The 18,080-nt window shown below is 46.4% G+C and overlaps 1 protein-coding gene across 2 annotated transcripts in view; it reads left to right on the top strand.

Moving 5' to 3' along the window:
- Nucleotides 1-18,080, top strand: part of TWF1 (twinfilin actin binding protein 1) — a 333,852-nt gene that overhangs the window by 244,487 nt on the left and 71,285 nt on the right. The window lies entirely within an intron of this gene.

Here is an 18,080-nt window from a genome sequence, read left to right as displayed (position 1 = left end):
TTGGAAGGTTATCTTGCCCATAGGCTATAATGGGGAATACTGTGTATAATGTTTATCTGCATTTCTTCCCATAGGAGCAAGATAGAAAATTAAAGTCTGTTATCCCTGAACCCCGAGTTTAATAACACATCTTTTAGAAAGGATGTTTTTTAAATCCTTTGTTTGAAAACAGCACTTTTAGAAAGTGGTTGTTGTCTTGTCTGACCTTTCTGTGTGCCTTGGCCTGTTTGTGAATTGACTGTCTGGTTTGTGAGTGACAGGGGCTCCCTGACGCTGAGCGAGTCATCCCTGGGCTGAATAGCTCAATCTGCATCTTGAGTGGTGGGAGGGGATAGCACCTGGGCCTGAATAGGGCTGTGCCTGCCTTCCAGAATGCTGGCTTCGCCTCCTGCTGGGCGGATGATGACCCTGCCCCTCTCTCTCAAAGGAAAGAAGAAGTCAAATAAACAAAGTGCTCCAGGACTGACCAGAACTGGTTCTGACTAAGCCAAGACCTCTCTGCCATCAGAGAACAAAGAGAATATTTGTATTTAAAGGGCTATCCAGACTACAGAAAATTAGATCATCCTGGAATCAAGAAGGAACCTCTGCCAAGGAGAAATCTGAAAGACTGAAGACGAAGGACTGAGCTGCTGTAAGGCTGACCTGCATTTGCTTTGCTGCCAAGGGGAGGGGAAGGATTTTGCTGTTGCTTTGTCCCCTTGCTTGAAGAAATCTCCACGGTCCGGAGAAGAGCTGGCCTCCTGTTAAGTCCCAGGAACAAAAGGACTTCATCCCCAGCTTCCCCCCTAAACTCTGCTGTATGAGTTCTGCCCTTCCTAGAGTGCTTGATCTAATTGTGGGGCCTCTGGAAGTTGTGCCTGCTGTTTGGGGAGCTGGACAAGAACGAAAAGAAGATCTGCAATTTTCACGCATCGCTCGCTTGTGGAGCGCATCGTCGACAGTCCAAGAGAATTCCCGTCACCGCGAAGATCGTCGCAACACCTATTGCCGCTGCAAGAACAGACGCATCATTCACTTGCGGAGCGCATCGCCCCGGTGCGGGAAGATTCCTATCTCTGCGAGTATCGTCACAGAGCCTGTCGCCGCTGGGTGATATCGTCGCACTGCTTGCTTGCGGACCTCATCACGTCGCTGCGAACATCGTCGCAGAGCCTTCGCATTGAGGGGCCGCGAGAAGATCGACGCTGCGCCGCGCATTGCCGCCGCACCGGAGATCGTCGCCGTCCCGAAGACCGTCGCATCGTGCCTGTGCGAGACGCTTCCTGTCGAACCTGCGCACCAGAATCCATATACGGTATCGCCTCCCTTCCCATACAGACCATATTCGTCGCAACACGCTTGCTGCGTCCAGCGGGGCTGTCGCATCGCCTCCCCAGGGTCTCAGGAGTGACGCATCTCTTTTTTTTCAATGCTGCAGCTTCCATTTGGAACTTTTGTCGCATCTGCAGGTACTTAGGGCCAAACGTGACGCAATTGTGGATTATTTTGGTGCAAATCTTTGAACTCTTTTTAAAGACTTATTTTGGAACAGTGTATGTTGGATTTTTGTCGTTTTGATCTTGTGTAGTTTAGATAAAGATACTTTATTTGTCTAAACTGGTGTGGAGTCCATTTCTGGTGTTTTCACTGTGTTACTGTGAGTGTTGGTACAAATACTTTACACATTGCCTTTGATAAGCCTGTATGCTCGTGCCAAGCTCCCAAGGGGGTGAGAAGGGGTTATCTAAAGAGTGTATCACCCTTACCCTGACTAGAACCAAGGGTCCCTATTTGGACACTGGTACCTACCTCTACCAACTAGAGACCCCCAGATCTAACATTGGTGGTCAACGGTGGGATTTGAACTTGTATTTGTACTTTGTCCCACAGTCATTGGTGTACATCACTAGTATAGTGCAGACCCCTATGCAACCACATACTGTTTGTTTTGTTTGCTGGTGTCCTCCTGGAAGTATTTTGTTTGGATACTGAAACTCTGGCTAGTGTTGCTCCTGTGAAGTCTTGCCAAAGTGGAAGTCAACTTCTTCCTCCTATATACACAGTGGAGGAGATAAAAGCCTTTTGCAAAGAGAGGGGGCTGCCCGTGGAGAGAGGGTCCACAAGGAGGGATCTTGAGGCACGCCTGTATTCCTATGAGGTCAGAATTTGGGAAGCAACACTAACAGACGATTCTGAGGAGGAGGACATCTCTGACAGTGAGGGAGAGAAAAGTGAGTGGCTCCTTGCTGCTGAGCGCAGGAACGGAGAATTAGACCGGGAAATCAAGAAGGCTGCGATCCGGTGGGCCTTAGCCCAGAAAGAAGAAAAATGTATAGCTCAAGAGGTGAGCTTTGCTGAGTTGGAGCTGTAATGGCCCCCATGGATGTCCTTGGGGCCAACTGCAGCTCTTGTTACCTCCAGTAAGTCCCACAGAGTGGGATTGATAAGACGTCTTCTTAGGCCATGGCCTTCTTTCTATACCACTCTGCAAACATGCTTTGTGGCAGACTTGCGGGATGGGGGATGAAGTCCAATTTAGTCCTGAGGGAGTTTTGGGACCAAGAATCCCTCCTGGTACCTCCTGTAAGTCCTACGCAGTGGAATTTCTGAGCGTTGGTTGGACGCCCAGCACCCTTTCCTCACCACTCTGCAAACGTGACTACTAGTTAAAGTAGCATATTTCTGCACCTCTGACTGAGAGGTAGGTTTAATCCCCCAGCCCTATTATGTACTAGGACCTTAGAGAGGAGGTCATGCTAATCACAGGGGTACCCCAACACAAAGTGTTTCCTAGTGTATGTAGGTATTTTTTAGCATAGCACTGGCTCTAGGCCTGGTTAGTCAGTCAGTTATCACCAGTACCCGTCTGAAAAAGTTGTGGGCACAGGATCACTTTGAAACAAGGCCTCTTTCTGCTCCTCTGTTGGCTCTTTCTGTACATGTCTTGCTTCTTACTGCACTTTTCTTTGTCTTTGTGGACTTCTGTTGCTTCTTTCTACATTTTTTTTGCTTCTTTCTGTGCATTGTTTCTTTTTTCAACACATGTCCTACCTCTGTAGGCATAGCTAGAAACTAGCATTTAAAAAACCTTTGAAATTCACTGAAAAAAACATAGGTTTCAGGCACTTTATAGTTAGAAATTAGCATTTAAAAAACCTTTAAAACTCACAGAAAAAAAGATAGGTTTCAGTGACGTTATAGTTAGAAATTAACATTTAAAAACCCTTAGAAATTCACTGAAAATAACATAGGTTTCAGGGGTGTTATAGTTAGCTGGACATTTCACTCGTACAAAACCATAGAAATTTCTCCGTTATAGTTAGTTCTGCTAACTATAACTTGCGCACCCGCAATGCCCTGCTGATGATGTTACATATTACATCTTATTTATTTATTTATTTATTTAATTTATTTATTTAAAGATTTGTAAAGCGCCTGGTGACCCGGAGGCATCCCCGCGCTGTGAGACCTTGAAATTGGCCAAGAGGGGAGAAAAAACTTATTTAGGGAAAAGCAGAGTTTTGAGCTGCTTGCGAAAACGCAAGTAGCAGGGATCCAACCGCACACTGCGGGGAAGCGAGTTCCAGCGTGTGGCTGCCTTTACGGAGAAACGACGGCCTCCAGTACGTACCCTCCTAAACTTGGGGACATTTGCTAGTCGCTCATTGTCCGAGCGCAGAGATCTAAAGGGTTTGTACGGGGTAACCATATCTCCTAGGATCGAAGGGCCTTGTCCATTGAGGAGCTTGTGAGCGATGCACATTGCCTTAAAGTCGATCCTCTCTCGCACTGGCAACCAGTGGAGAGCCTTAAGCGCTGGTCTGGCAGAGGTTCTTGAGGGAAGACCCATCAGCAACCGGGCAGCCGCATTTTGGGTTCGTTGTAGCTTGCCCAGAGTAGCTTCAGGGGCTCCTAAATAGACAGCATTGCTGTAGTCCAATCGTGCAAGAACCAGTCCTTGAACCAGGAGTTTCCTAGATTGAGGGGGAAGCAGAGGAAGGATCTTGCGGACTGACCGCATAAGTCCAAAGCAGGTTCCAGCTGTTTTAGTTGCCTGGGTTTTCATTGATAAGTCCGGTTCAAGCCAGACCCCCAGACTCTTAATTTCTTTCTTGGGGGCGGGCACCTCACCCATAGTATCGGGCCAAACAGATGATGGAATTGCTGACCACTTCTTGCCCATCAGCATAACTTCTGTTTTGGACCCATTAAGTTTAAGTGAGGACTCACACATCCAGAGATGGATTTTCTGGAGGCAGTGCAAGAGATTATCTGGGCATTGATCAAGGTGTGAGAGAGAGAGACGACCAGTTGTGTGTCGTCCGCATAACTCACAATCTTGATGCCGAAGGGGGCAACTACATCCTCCAGAGGGGCCATATAGGCGTTAAAAAAGGTGGGACTAAGTGAGGAACCCTGGGGAACCCCACTTGTCAAAGGAAGAGGGTCAGAGCGGGAGTTGCCATCCCAGACCTGGAACGAACGGCCCGACAGGAATGACTCTATCCAGGCCAACTCAGTGCCCCCGAGTCCTGCCCTGGCCAGCCGGTGGAGCAGGACACGGTGATTCACCGTGTCAAAGGCTGCACTAAGGTCCAGGAGGATCACTGCCACTGACCCCCCACATCATTCATGACATGGTCAGTGACATCACTGATGACATGGGAGAGACCCAGTAAACTGGCCCTTTCACTCATTCAATGACGTCTGCTTTGAGGCTTCAAAAGTTTAGCCTCCACTTTGGGTCTAATGTGGAAAGTAACACTTCAGTGGTAGAGGAGAGAAGCAGATTGGACAGACTGATCAATGTGCATTGTGACACTTTTGGCCTTCAAACAGCCTAAACCGTCAAGCAGGACTATAAGCTCCGACAGGGGAGCAACTAGATCATTCTTATGCACACTATTGGCAAAATGTATAAGATCCAAGTGCTCAGCTGTTTGACAGCTTAGCAGAGTTCCTTCAAGATCTTGAGTGACATGTTAATTGACAAACCCTTTCAAAGTGATTGATCTTCGACATTGTTTACCTTTGATCCCACTTGTCGTTGGTTTGGCACTCGCTGTGACTTTTTAGCTGGTTGACAGATTCTTCTTTGATGGACTTCGTGAGCATCATTCCCATGTGCGAGGCTTGGTGCTGTAGAGCTCCACGGAACGACCCAGCAACAGGATGTCCGACATCAACTTACCTAACTACCTTAGGATTTGCAGTCTTGGCTTCACAGAGACACATTCCTGAGTGAACTGTTCATGGTACTTATTTGCTTGATGTAGTAAGGTGTCCTGGCTGGCAAGTTTTTTGAGACCAATGTGGAACTAATCAACGGATTATTCATGTCTTGGTTTCGCTTCCCTCAGCAGAAATCGTTCATAGTTCAGGTTTGCTGGTGGGTAAAATGTACATTGAAAGCAGTCATTAGAGTGGCAAACATCAAAGTTGGGCCATCCTCTCCGATGGTGCATGAGAGTTTTTGATACTTTACCCTGCTAGATGGAGTAGCGTGGCTTGTCTCCAGGGACTGCAGTCGCTGCAATATATGGCTCAAGTCAGTTCACAAAATACATCTATTTGGAAGCTTATGAGCAGACCAAGCCATAGTTTTCAAACGAAGTAACAGCGGAATATGCAGCATAATTCAACTCATTCAAGCAGAGGGTTTTATGGATCCGAATCTTCATGTTTGAAGGGTTGCCCTTCTCCTTGGAGATGAGTACTAGTGTGACACTGATTGTTTCTTATTTTGTAGAGGGCTGGGGTGAAAAAAATAATTAATTGACTTGTCTAGGTGCCTTTCACCCGTTTTCTGCTGCCGTCGACCAACGGTCGTAGCGTACACTACCTTGGTAGTGCTGCGCAGGTCCGTTGGCCGACACTGCCCCACCCGTTTTTCAAACGTTTAGCACTGGAGCTGAATGTTCGACGCAGCCAGCATGTCCGGTTCTCATTCAAATTTGCTGCAGATGAGGTCTTTTGGGCCGCTTTGATGATGATACACTCTCCCCTGTCTTCCGCTGCGTGGTACTGCAGGCCTAAGTCTTGCTGTAGCAGTGGAAAGTCTCCTCTGGTCACACATATGTAGATTGATCCATTGCCGCTCGTTGTCAGAGTGAGAGTGTCATGAACATCTAACCGCTATTGTCTGTGGCTGGGTGGATATTGGGGTTCTTGATAGGGTGTCTCTCCCAAGAGGTCACACTGAAGTATGTGTGCCCGCTGACTGCAGATGGGTCGTGCAGCAATGCAGGCAAGCACCCCCTACAAGAGCATGTGGTGTAACGGCCAGAGCTGTTGCCTTTGGAGCTGGGGAACCAGGTTTGAGTCTCGGCGTTGGCTCAACATCCTGTGATTTGGACCAAATCAATTAATTTCCCGTGCCTACCGAAAATAAATGTGTCTTCATGTAATGTAACTGGTGCTTCTATAAAGCGCTCCAATACCTTCGGGTCAAGTTCGCGTTATATAAATATGCACGAAAAAGACGTTGGTGTGGATGCTGGACTTCTTCACAGTATAGTGAAGAAGTGCAAACACACACCCAGTTGTATAGCAAATAGCTTACCAGGAATTGCAGAAATTAGGGCACGGGCTGACCTTTTAATTGAAGGGAAACACGTCATCAGACAAGCCTATTTTTTAACAGTGAAAGCACTACGGCCTAATCCATCAGTATCACACATGTGTGATGCTACAGAAGGCAAACACAAGTTCAGAGTATATTGAGTAACAAATTAGCATGGCATTATCACGGAACATATTGCCTTTGTTCTCCTAACTCGGTTACTGTCACCTTAATGCCTAGGTACACTAGCATTCATTCAAGCTTATAGTCACCCATAGATACCAGGGATTAGAGTCCCAGCCATTAGCAAGATATATATTGTTTTTCCTTCTCTTTGATCAGAGAGAAATTGCTAATTCTGAGCAGGGCAGTTTTCTTTTGCAAGCTTTTACTTCATGCAGCTGGCAGTGGTGGCTACATATACTGTAAACTCGCCATATACTGCCCCCCTGGGTGCGCTCCTTTCTCCCCGATCAGCCTCCATGAGCAGGAAAGGGCAGGACTTCCTTCCTGCTCAGTGGACACCAATACAACCGGTGGGAGCAGGGTAACCCAGTGCTCATTGTGAGGCTGGGGTATGTGCCAGCAATCCCCTGGCTGATTAACAGCCATGGGATTGCAGGGTGTGCACTGTGCATGTCGGGATGGCCATAGCAAGAGAGCCTCCCAGCCCGATATGCGCAATGCAAGGGGAACCTGCAGGATTCAGCCCCGCCCCGTGCCCTTACACTGCGGCGTTTACATAAAATTGCATTAACATGCCATTTTACTTATTTTTGTGAGCTTGCTGCGCTCACAGCAGGCGGGGCGACGCTCCTCCACTCAAACGTGGACCAGTGGTGACCAGTAAGTGGTAGCTTGTCTCAAGAGAACATCTTCAGTGTTAGAATTAGGTGGAGCATGGCTGCTCTAAAAGCAGAATGTGGAATCGGAAAACCAGCATCTGTTTTGGGGGAAATGGAATATGGTGTTATTATTGTCATTTGTTCAGCTATTGCTGTTGTTTGACTGCCGTCATCGTAGGTTGAGGTTCATAATAGGCAAAGAAACAACACTTAATGAATAAAAACTAGGGAGGTAGAGTAAACTCAACAATACAAACTAACACACAAAAAAAGCCAGGAAACGTTTTCCAACGGGTATTTAGTTATATTCCACATAACAAGAAATGAATTGAGGGAATACTACTTTTAAGAATTGTTATGAGAATAGCAGCTCACAAAACAACTTTGTACAAGCACTCAGGGCCGGCTGGGTGACTGCGGCAACATTAGATACCAATGGGTTGACTGTAACCATGACAATAACCAGGTCACAGTTCAATAAGATAATGTGGCTCTTCTGAACACTAAAATGCATAGGTCTCGACCAATCATTCTGCCATCCTAGTACCTTGATGGTAAACGTCAGGATTGGGGGCTGCTTTCAGAGCAGGATGGGCGGCAATGACCCAAGCATGTCCTTTGAGCCCCATTTTAGTTGCAATCTCCTGAAGCATGGAGCTTGTTTGAACATTTTGCTACGATAGATTTAGGTTTCCAGTACAAACCTGGAAACAGTGATTGTCGAGGATAAGGACGTAATGCTACTAACAAATGTAGGGTTCGTGTAAGAGCGCGAAGACGTGAAATGAAAGCAGCTGAACTATGGTTCCAGGTAAGGAAGCACCAGCCCTACTTGACACACTTTTGTAATGAAAATCAAACTGAGTTCAGATCCAGGTCAGTGGAGGGAGCCACAGAGTGAGCCGCCAGTGTTTCAGGAAACAAACCAACCTCACCTAGATTAAATTGGGTTCGGTTTCAGGGCAGCAGAGTTTGCAGCCCTGTGAAGCGGTTAATTTAGTGTTATGCAAATCAAACCGAGCTCACTTTTAAGTTAGCAGATTGAGTAACTGCCACTCTTTCATACTATTGTTTTTATACAGTGCCACACTATTGTGGTGGCCATACAGTTTCAGGAGCGCACCGCATTTAAATTATTAATGCAGTGTTTTAAAAACATATAATGTACTGGCTTAGAATTCCTTGAGTAGCTCAAAATGCCCAGTCCAACATAGTTTTTTATGATTGAAGGATTGGAGTTATTCGGAAATGTACTGTATATTTCTGCACTTTTGTGAACAGTTGTCAGGTTTCCTCAGTATTTTCAAGCAGTTGCTTTCGGTTTTTTTACATAGCTTGTTTTTTCCTATTTTTTTCTTCTAGCAACGCCAGATTTATATATGTTGGAACTGTGTTTTTTTTTCTTACTTTTGGAAAATGTACTTTTTGATTATGACAAGATCTACTTCACTCAGCAGTTTGTAAATTGGACAAACATTTTTGTACTTTCATACTTCTGATGATGACTAAATAAATTATGAGCAAGCACACTTTTTGTTGAATGGTTTTTTTTAATCCAAGTTTCTAGTCAGAATGCTGCTTGTTTTTTGCGTTGTACCACCGGGAGAATTTAGCAATCCATATTTTTTCTGTGGCTTTGCAGTAGCGATGGACAATAAGGCTTAAAGTGCTCCATATCAAGATTTATTCTCTGGAGTGACTCTGACCGATGTTTTCTCTTCAACAGGGCTGTGGGTTCTTGCCCACATATTTAAGTACTGGGGAGCAGAAAATGTTCCAACAGTTGAAGTAGAAGGAAACCTGCCTCCTTCACCCCAGGCCCCACTGCACCACCACAGGACCAAGAAAAAAAGCCTCTGCAGCATTTACTACCTGCCTTATCCAGGTGCTTATTGTGTATGGATTTGGGCCTTATTTCCCACCGAAGGGGGAAAAACCTTAAGAGTTGGACCCAGTGTTTCTAGGTTTGCATGTTATTGCCCATTCCGGGGAAAATAACTCGTAATCCTGTTATCTGACATGAAGTTAAGTCGGAATGGTTAATTTCACCCACAGTATCTCCCCAGGCAGTTAATGGGGAACTCATAATGAAGGATTTAGTTATTTATCTATCCTAAAAAACAGAAACCTGGGCTTATTTTATACCTTGCAAGAGCCGAAAAGTGGCTTATTTTTTACTCCATTAAAAGTAGGGGGTATGTTATGTCCATTAAAATGCACTGCATTAGCAAGTGGTAATCAAAGAATAGCAATATGTGAAAAACTTTGATAATGGCATGCATCTTTACAAACATATAAATAAGTAATGAAAGATGTACATGCACATTCTGATGGATACATCTGCCAGTGGATTCCTCACCTTGTGAATATCCCCCTGCGTCAGCAACATTCGGAAATTCTTTTTGTAGCTTCGCGCCGACGTGGACGACGTCACAGAAGCCCGGCATCGCGCACTTACGTCACCGACTCCATAATAGGCCCACGTCAGCGTGATGACATCAGTTACCTTTTTTCCGCGTCGTTCAACTCTAACAGTTTTCGAGGGATCCTCTGTCACTGCTTAGTAACTTTGTTACTGTTTTATTTCTATTAGTGTCTTTTTGCTTCTTTGTCTCCTGTCGAGATGTCCACGAAGAAGACTGGATTCAAGCTGTGTGGAGAATGTGGGAAGATGATGTCGATCACGGACCTGCATGAGGATTACATTTGGTGCCTGAGTTCGGACCATGATGTTCAAGGGTGCTCTTCCTGCAAGAAGATGAACCCAAAGGCCCTTCATGAAAGAGAGGCAAAGTTTCTGGTTGCCAAATTGAAAGGTAAAAGAGAGAAGAAGTCTTCAAGGTCGCGTTCGAGGTGGTCGAGGTCTCGCACGGCATCGCCTTCGAAGTCATTGTCGGGGCATGCTTCTAGATCAGCAAAAAAGAAGCACAAGAAGAGAAAGCACAGATCTCGACATCACTCTGGGAAGGATTCGGATTCGAGACCGAAGTCGCCAAGTAGGAGACGTTTTAAAGAGATATCCCCTTCTCCAGTTGTGGATCCAGTAGGTGAGGTTTTGCCTGTGGAGTCGCCGGGGCATTCACCGGCTCCGGTGTCGAATCCCTCTCTGGCGCCTTCTCGATCTTCTGAGAGGAAGAAGAGGCTCCCTTGCCTGAGGGTTCGTCGACTCCGTCTCACCAACCCGAAGAAGAGGAGATTAATTCGGTGCCTCCTCGAGGGCAACCTGTCGGTCCATACCCACCTTTTGCAGGCCCAGATCTAGACCCTACACAGTTTTTAAATGCGATGTGTGGTGTCTATTCGAGAGCTATGTACCCCTCTGGAGCACCAGCAGGTCCCATGGGTCCTTTGGCATACAACCTGGGAGTCCCCCGGTCTAATGCTCCAGCTCCATTTATGCCGGTTCCGACTCCGCCTTGGCATTTCTCGGCGCCGCCGAGGTCTTCGACGCCGTTACCTTCGTCACCGGTGCCTGTGCCTCTGCGCAGTTGTTGTTCTGCACTGGAAGTCATGTGCACATTTCTAAATAGGTGCCACCCAGCTGACATCAGTTCCTTTCTTTCCTCTCCAACTGATGCAGAGCTGGAGCTACCTCTAGTCCCTTTCAGGCTGTGCAGTTTAAAGTTGGTGGGAATTTTTTCCAAAACCTTTTTCCAGGGTGTTAGAGCTATATTCCCTCCAAAGTCTACAGGGTTTAAGCCTTGTGGGGAACGTCGCAAGGAAATGCCTGTGACTGATCACACTTGATTAGCTTTGATGTCTGAGACAGGACCACACCTCCAAGACATACAGCAACTGCACCCGAAGGCTAGTCAGCAGTGCGAGGAGAAGCTCCTTGTCACCAAGCATCAGAAGACCCCGCTTCGTCGAAGTAACAGGGAAGATCTTGGTCCAACTCCCAAACCCGTTCCCATGACAGGTTGTTGTTGAGTTACAGATCTTTGGGTATATCCAAGAAGAAGCAAAAGAAGTACAAGCTGAACTCTGCCCTGTATTGCCACTCACAGACTCCTGGAGGGCATGAAGACGTCATTGTGCCTCTCAGATCCACTTGTGAAATCTTTCTGTGGAACTGTTTCTGGATCCCTTCATGCATCATCCCACATTCCCTAGGCCCGGGACCACTCCTCAACAAATCCAAGAGTTGTAGAATGCTTTGTTACGCATTTTCTGCACAACACAGGCTCTCTCTGGCATACCTATGGGACCCAGGGAGCCAAGAGGCTTCCCATGTGTATTTCCGGCAGTGGCAATCTCAGTCAGCCCCAGTTGTGCCCTCGAGATCTACTCCCGGATCCATACCAAATCCTTGTCTGGTGCCATGTCCCACTCCGGAGCATGAGCCATGGACATCAACATCATCAACCAGCTTATAGTGTTGTATGACTTTAAGATGGAGCCATGCTGACCTCAACCAAGGCCTCGCTTGACGCTGCTTATGCCTCCACACAATCCTTCTGACATTGCCACATTGCTTTTGCCTCAAGTGACATCGCTCATGCATTATCTTTTTTAGACCAATTCATATAATGGTAAATATGATACTGGAGATGAATTTGCTCATGACTACCAATAGGACAATTGGTATAAGGATCTCCAAGATGCCAGTGGACAAGACACATCTCCAGACACTGGCTTGCTTTTGCCGCTGGGCTCTGCTACTGAGGAAAGTGTTTTATTTGCTAGGGCTGCTGAAGTTTTGGATCTAGAGCACCCACCCAAGAAGTGAAAATTAATTTTTTGACTGAGGTAGTTAAATCGAATCAGAATTGTTCTGAGCCCTTATTACTTCCCTTTATTAAGGCACTTACCAACTCTCTCTTGGGAGCCTGAGCTAAGCTCTGCTCCTGTTTGGGCCCACGGTCAACTTCCAGAAGGCCTGTCATCATCATCCTACACCTGGAGAATCTGCCTTTCTGAACAAGCATCCCTCACCTGAGACAATGGTAGTGCAGGCCTCAGCCAGTAAGGGGAACCCTAATGTGTCCCTCCACCTCTACCCGCTGATTGCAAATCCAAATACGTTGAGTCCATTGGAAAGCAAGTTTTCTCGTCTATGGGTGTTGCAATAAGGTTTGTGAATACCAGTTGCCTTTTACAGCGGTATGCTGACATATTAATGGGACTAACTTTTGTTTACCCAGTTGCCTCAGAGGAGGCTTGTTCTATCCTTTCTTAGGCCATACAGGACAGGTGTGAGTCATCAACGTTCACAGTTGGTTGTGTTTTTTGACACTATTGGCTCTGTAGCCAAAGCTATTGTCACCAGTGTGGCCCTCCATATACATGCTTGGATGTGGTTCATTGGATTTTCAGGGACATCCAGGCTAACTTGATAGACATGCTGTTTTACAATTCCTGTTTGTTCAAGGATAAGGCAGACTCCGCTCTGGAGCACTTTTAAGAGAGCAGGGCCACAGTGTGCTAACTTGTCTTGTCTGCCATGGCGTGCCAACCACACCCTCGGTTTTGACCCCCTTTGACTTTGGTAGGTTCTTTCATCGTCACCACCCGCTGCCATGACTTGGCATTATCTTCAGCCCTTTCATGGCCAATGCCACGGTACCCACAGATCTCATGGACAACCGGAGCAGATCACAATCCAGTCAGTCACCCCTCCAGTTGCAGCACCTTCTAATCCTCTTTAGTGTGCTACCCTATCGGAGGTAAGATCTGACACTCTCTGCCAAGGTGGCAAACCATTACTTTAGATAAGAGGGTGTTGCAGATAGTCTGGCAGGATTAGGCATTAGTACTTCTCAATAGCATGCTATCCTCAGAATGGCTGATGTAGGACCACCAGTCCCTTTTACAGCAAGAAGTGTAGGCTCCTTTGGCCAAAGGAGCCATAGAGAGGGTGCCAACTCCAGACATAGGTCATAGTTACTATTCCTACTACTTTTTGGTGCCAAACATCTTATTGCGTGTGCTTCAAAATGTTTGAGAAATGCAAAAACACAATTGATGGACCCAAATGTTGTTTTTGCATTTGTCACCCCGGGTGGGATGGGTATGCTCAGACGTGAGTCCCATGCTCTCCACACCACTGGAGTCAAGCTGTCCTGGCTGAAGACGACTGATAACCAGAAACCGGTCCTAGGGTGCTTGATTCCGGTCCAGGAAAGACATGGCTTGGCAGTTCGGGCTGGACTGTTCCCATGAAGACAGGGTCAAGGCTGATTTGCATATGGCCATGTCTGAACTGGGGTGGTGTGGAGTGCAAAAAAAACGATGGATTTAGGCCCAGATCTCTGTTCTGGGGTGAATCTATGACATTGTTCTGCATTCTGTCCATCAATTGTTGTTTTTGCATTTGTCACCCAGAGTGGGATGGGTATGCTTAGACGTGAGTCCCATGCTCTCCACGCCACTGGAGTCAAGCTGTCCTGGCTGAAGACGGCTGATAGCCAGAAACCGGTCCTAGGATGTTTGATTCCGGTCCAGGAAAGACATGGCTTGGCAGTTCGGGCTGGACTGTTCCCATGAGGACAGGGTCAAGGCTGATTTGCATATGGCCATGTCTGAACTGGGGTGGAGTGGAGTGCAAAAAAACTATGGATTTAGGCCCAGATCTCTGTACTGGGGTGAATGTATGACATTGTTCTGCATTCTGTCCATCAATTATTGTTTTTTCAAGATGTTTGAGAGGCATCTGTCATTTTTTGGGCATTAAACAAATTCAGGAAGTTTGTTTGGGAGACCACTTTCAAAGTTAGGTCTGATCACAAGCCCTTAAAGGAATCTTTGAAAAGAACTGTTTGGATTCTATTTAATCAAGAATAAGAAGATGGGTTATCTCAGTGTAGGAGTTTGATTTTACTCTGGAATACATTCTGGTGTAATGAATGTTGCAGCATATTATCTTTCATTTCTAGTTGATCTTGTGGACTCTCAGGTACCTAAGAATGATATGGATGATCTGTGTCAGCAAGAGGGGAAAGTGTGTGAGATCACTATGGGCATGAGTAAGGAAGAAGAGTGGATGGAGGAATTACAGAAAGATCCAGATTTACTGAAAGTGATCAAATTAATTTTATTGGACACTGTAGGTAAGTTAGAAAAACCTTGGTCTGTGTTGAGAGGCGAGCTAACTGTCAATGATAATATGTTGAAAAGGGGTACAAGGTTAATCCCGCCTATGGACTTAAGGAACAACATCATCCAAATGGCTCATGAAGGTCACATGGGCATCTCAAAGACAAAAGAACGCATTAGGCAAGATTTTTGGTGGCCAGGTTTATATCTGATGTTAGAACGTGTTGTGTGTGATTGCATACCATGTTCAATGAGTGACAAGGTATGTAAGACAAGACAATTGCCAATGGTATGCAAACAATTACCTATGTGTCCTTGGGAAGAAGTGGCTATAAATATAGTTGATCCACTTCATAGTGAACATCAGACACCATATTTGATTGCACTTTTAGATTTGTATTCTAGGTGGGTGGAAGTGAGTTGTGTACGAGACATCTCTTCTCGAAGTGTGATCAAATTCTTGTTTGAATTGTTCAAACAAGAAAGTTTCCCATGCTATCTGTTGTTGGATAATGGCCCACAGTTTTGTTCATAGTAGATGGAGCAAGCATGTGTCCTAGACCTCAACCTACTCAATGCCTTCCTTTGGAGGGAAAAATTCAAGATGCTCACCGTCGCCCAGGTGTTTTCTCCCCTCAACCCTGGAGACTGGATGGTAGTGCTGGACTTAGAGGAAGCTTATTGTCACATCCCTGTCTTCCGGGCCAGAGGTGTTAACAGTAGTTCACTGTGGGCCAGGACCATTTCCAATTCACCATGCTCCCCTTTGCCCTCAGCAGCGCCCCTAAGGTGTTCATTAAAGTGATAGCAAATGTAAATGTAAATGTACATGAATTTATATAGCGCAAATCACCACTGGTTTCTAAGCGCTTGCTTTGGGAACCCGTCCTGGTATTCCCCTGTGAGATAACCCCGGCAGGGTATCCGCAAGGTGAAAGCCAGGCATCCCGCCGCGAGGGGCCGTTGTGGAGATTAAGCAAGCTATTGCCCAGAGTCGCAGAGTGTGAACCCATTAATCGAGTAGGCACCGGAGCGAGAATTGTCGAGTCCATGGACATATTAGGACTCAAGACCCCGCCGAGCCGGGAATTGAACCCTGGTCCCGGGCTGACCTCTGCTTCCAGGTCTGCCTCCTCTAACCAGTGAGCCACACTTCTCCACAGTAGTTGGAGTTTAGCTTCGAAGGTTGGGAGTGCCAGTCTTCCCGTACCTCGGCGACTGGCTGCTGAAGTCGGGCTCACCTCAGGCAGTCGTCTACCACCTTTGGACTACAGTGAACTACCTAACATCATTGGGGTTCACAATAAACATGCCGAAGTCACACCTAACTCCTTCACAAATTCACAGATGCTCCCTTTCATAAGTGCCATTCTGGACATGGTGCAGTTTCAACACTACCCCCCAGAGTAGAGATTCCAGGACCTTTGGGCTATGATCCTTATGTTTTAGCCTCAGTCCTGGATTTCAGTGAGTATGACTGAGGATTCTGAGACTGATGGCCTCTTCACACTGCTAGTCAAACATGGCAGGTGGCATGTTCACGCTCGGCAATGGGATCTGAAGTCCCAGTGGGGAGTCTCCCTGATCAAGTTCAGATTTTTTAGAAGACTGGGAAAGATATGCAGTGGTGGCTACTGGATGTAAATGTAAAATGTTAAATGTAAATGTAGTGCTTATATAGCACACAAATCACCCCCGAAGGGGTCTCAAGGTGCTGTACACATACCGCTGTGGAACCCTTCCTGGCCTTTCCCTGTGAAGTGCCCCTCCTGGGCACCCCCAAGGTGAAGCCAGGCATCCTAGCGCTGTTGGGGCTGTTGTGGAGATTAAGCAAGCTATTGCCCAGAGTTGCAGAGTGGGACCCATGATTAGAATAGGCACTGAGGCGAGAATTATCAGGTCCGGGGAAATTGAGCCCAAGACCTGCCGAGGTGGGAATTGAACCCTGGTCCGGGCCAGACCTCTGCATCAGGGTCTGCCGCTCTAACCATTGAGCCACACTTCTCCATGGCGATTCGGTCCGTGACAGACCCCACCCTCAAAATGGTAACCGACACCTCACGTATGGGGTGGGGCAGTCACTTATGAGAGATGGAGATTAGAGACCTCTGATCTCCTGTGGAGGCTCGGCTCCATATCAACATGTTGTAGCTGAGAGCTATTTGCTTGGCGTTAAAAGCCTTCTTGCCATACATCAAATGGAGGTTGGTTCAGGTGTCCACAGACAACCCCAACCTCATGTGGTACTGCAAAAAGCACGACAGGGTGGGCAAAAGGTTTACTTTGCAAGGTCGAGATGGCAGTTTAAATATGGACACACAGGCTCTGCAATCGCAGGCCTCAGACATATTTAAAGTGCTACTTAAGTGGGTGGCACAATCATCATTGCGGGCCCACTAGTAGCATTTAATCTACAGGCCCTGGGCGCAGGTAATGCCAATTTATTAGGGACTTACAAGTGAATTAAATATGGCAATTGGGTATAAGCCAGTTTAACATGTTTTAATGAGAGAGCACAAGCACATAAGCAGTGGTAAAGTGCCCAAAGTCCAGCAAAAACAAAGTCACCAAAAACAGGAGGTCTGACAGCAAAAGTTTAGGGGAAAACTAAAACCAGGTCTAACACTTTTGAACTTAAATGATGTCACTTCATGTAATGTTTGTAGATATAGTTTCTGTTTTATCAGCACCTCCCACGTAGGTCTATGTGCTTTGCAGGAATCTGACTCAACAAAGAATAAGTTAATTGCTGCTGAGTATGCTTTTTTAATTTTTTAAAATTTGTTTATTGAGTAGCTTGAAGCAATAGTACACAAAGCCCCAGAACTGGGACAGACAATACCATCATAGCATGTAATGTTAGAAGCAATTGTTTGTTTCCTATCCTTACATCCTATACACAATACAGAACAAAGAACAAGCCCGCATAGAAAAAAAAAACTCCCCCACCCCACCGGCAATTTAGGTGACATTACTTTATGCTGCTGAGGATGTTTTAATGTCAATTTGTATTAACACATGTGAAAGGGAGACCGCCTTTACAACTAAGTCTTTCCTACAAAATGCTTTCCCAAGCAGCCTTTACCACGCAGGTAAGTACCAAGCAGTATTTGTACCTTTACCATGCTTGCCTCTACCATGCAAGTAATTATTGTTTCTTAAATAACATACCTGAAAGAGACAATTAGTTACAGATTCCTTACCTTAGAATTACCCCCACGCGTCAGACTGGATCCGGAGGATATTTCTGTAGCAGTACCCCTGCACGTCTGTAGGTGGCGTCGGTCGACTCAGTGTCGGCATTATAGTCGCTGTGATGACGTTGCGGTGCCTACTTAGACACCGCCCTTGTACGCTGACGTCAGTTCTTTTTTTTTCCGCACTAGCCAGCGCAGATCCGGGAAGAGCTTGCCCCTTAGTAATTTTTGATGAAACTTTTTTTGAATTTTGCAACGTCTTTTTTGAGTATTGAACTCCTGGTAGCACGAGGGATGTCCCATCATCGGACCGACTTCAAGCCTTGTGACTCCTGTCACAAATTGATTTCCGTCACGGATCCGCATCTCGTGTGCCTCTAGTGCCTGGAGTGCGACCACAACAAGAAGTCATGCTCCAAGTGCCGGGCTCCGCGTCGTTCAAGGTCCCGGTCGAGAAGA

The sequence above is a fragment of the Lissotriton vulgaris genome, chromosome 1_1 (genome assembly GCF_964263255.1).
Source record: "Lissotriton vulgaris chromosome 1_1, aLisVul1.2, whole genome shotgun sequence".
In the NCBI taxonomy this organism is placed as follows: Eukaryota; Metazoa; Chordata; class Amphibia; order Caudata; family Salamandridae; genus Lissotriton; species Lissotriton vulgaris.
The sequence above is the reverse complement of the archived record's forward strand: the minus strand, read 5'-3'. Positions and strand labels throughout refer to the sequence as shown.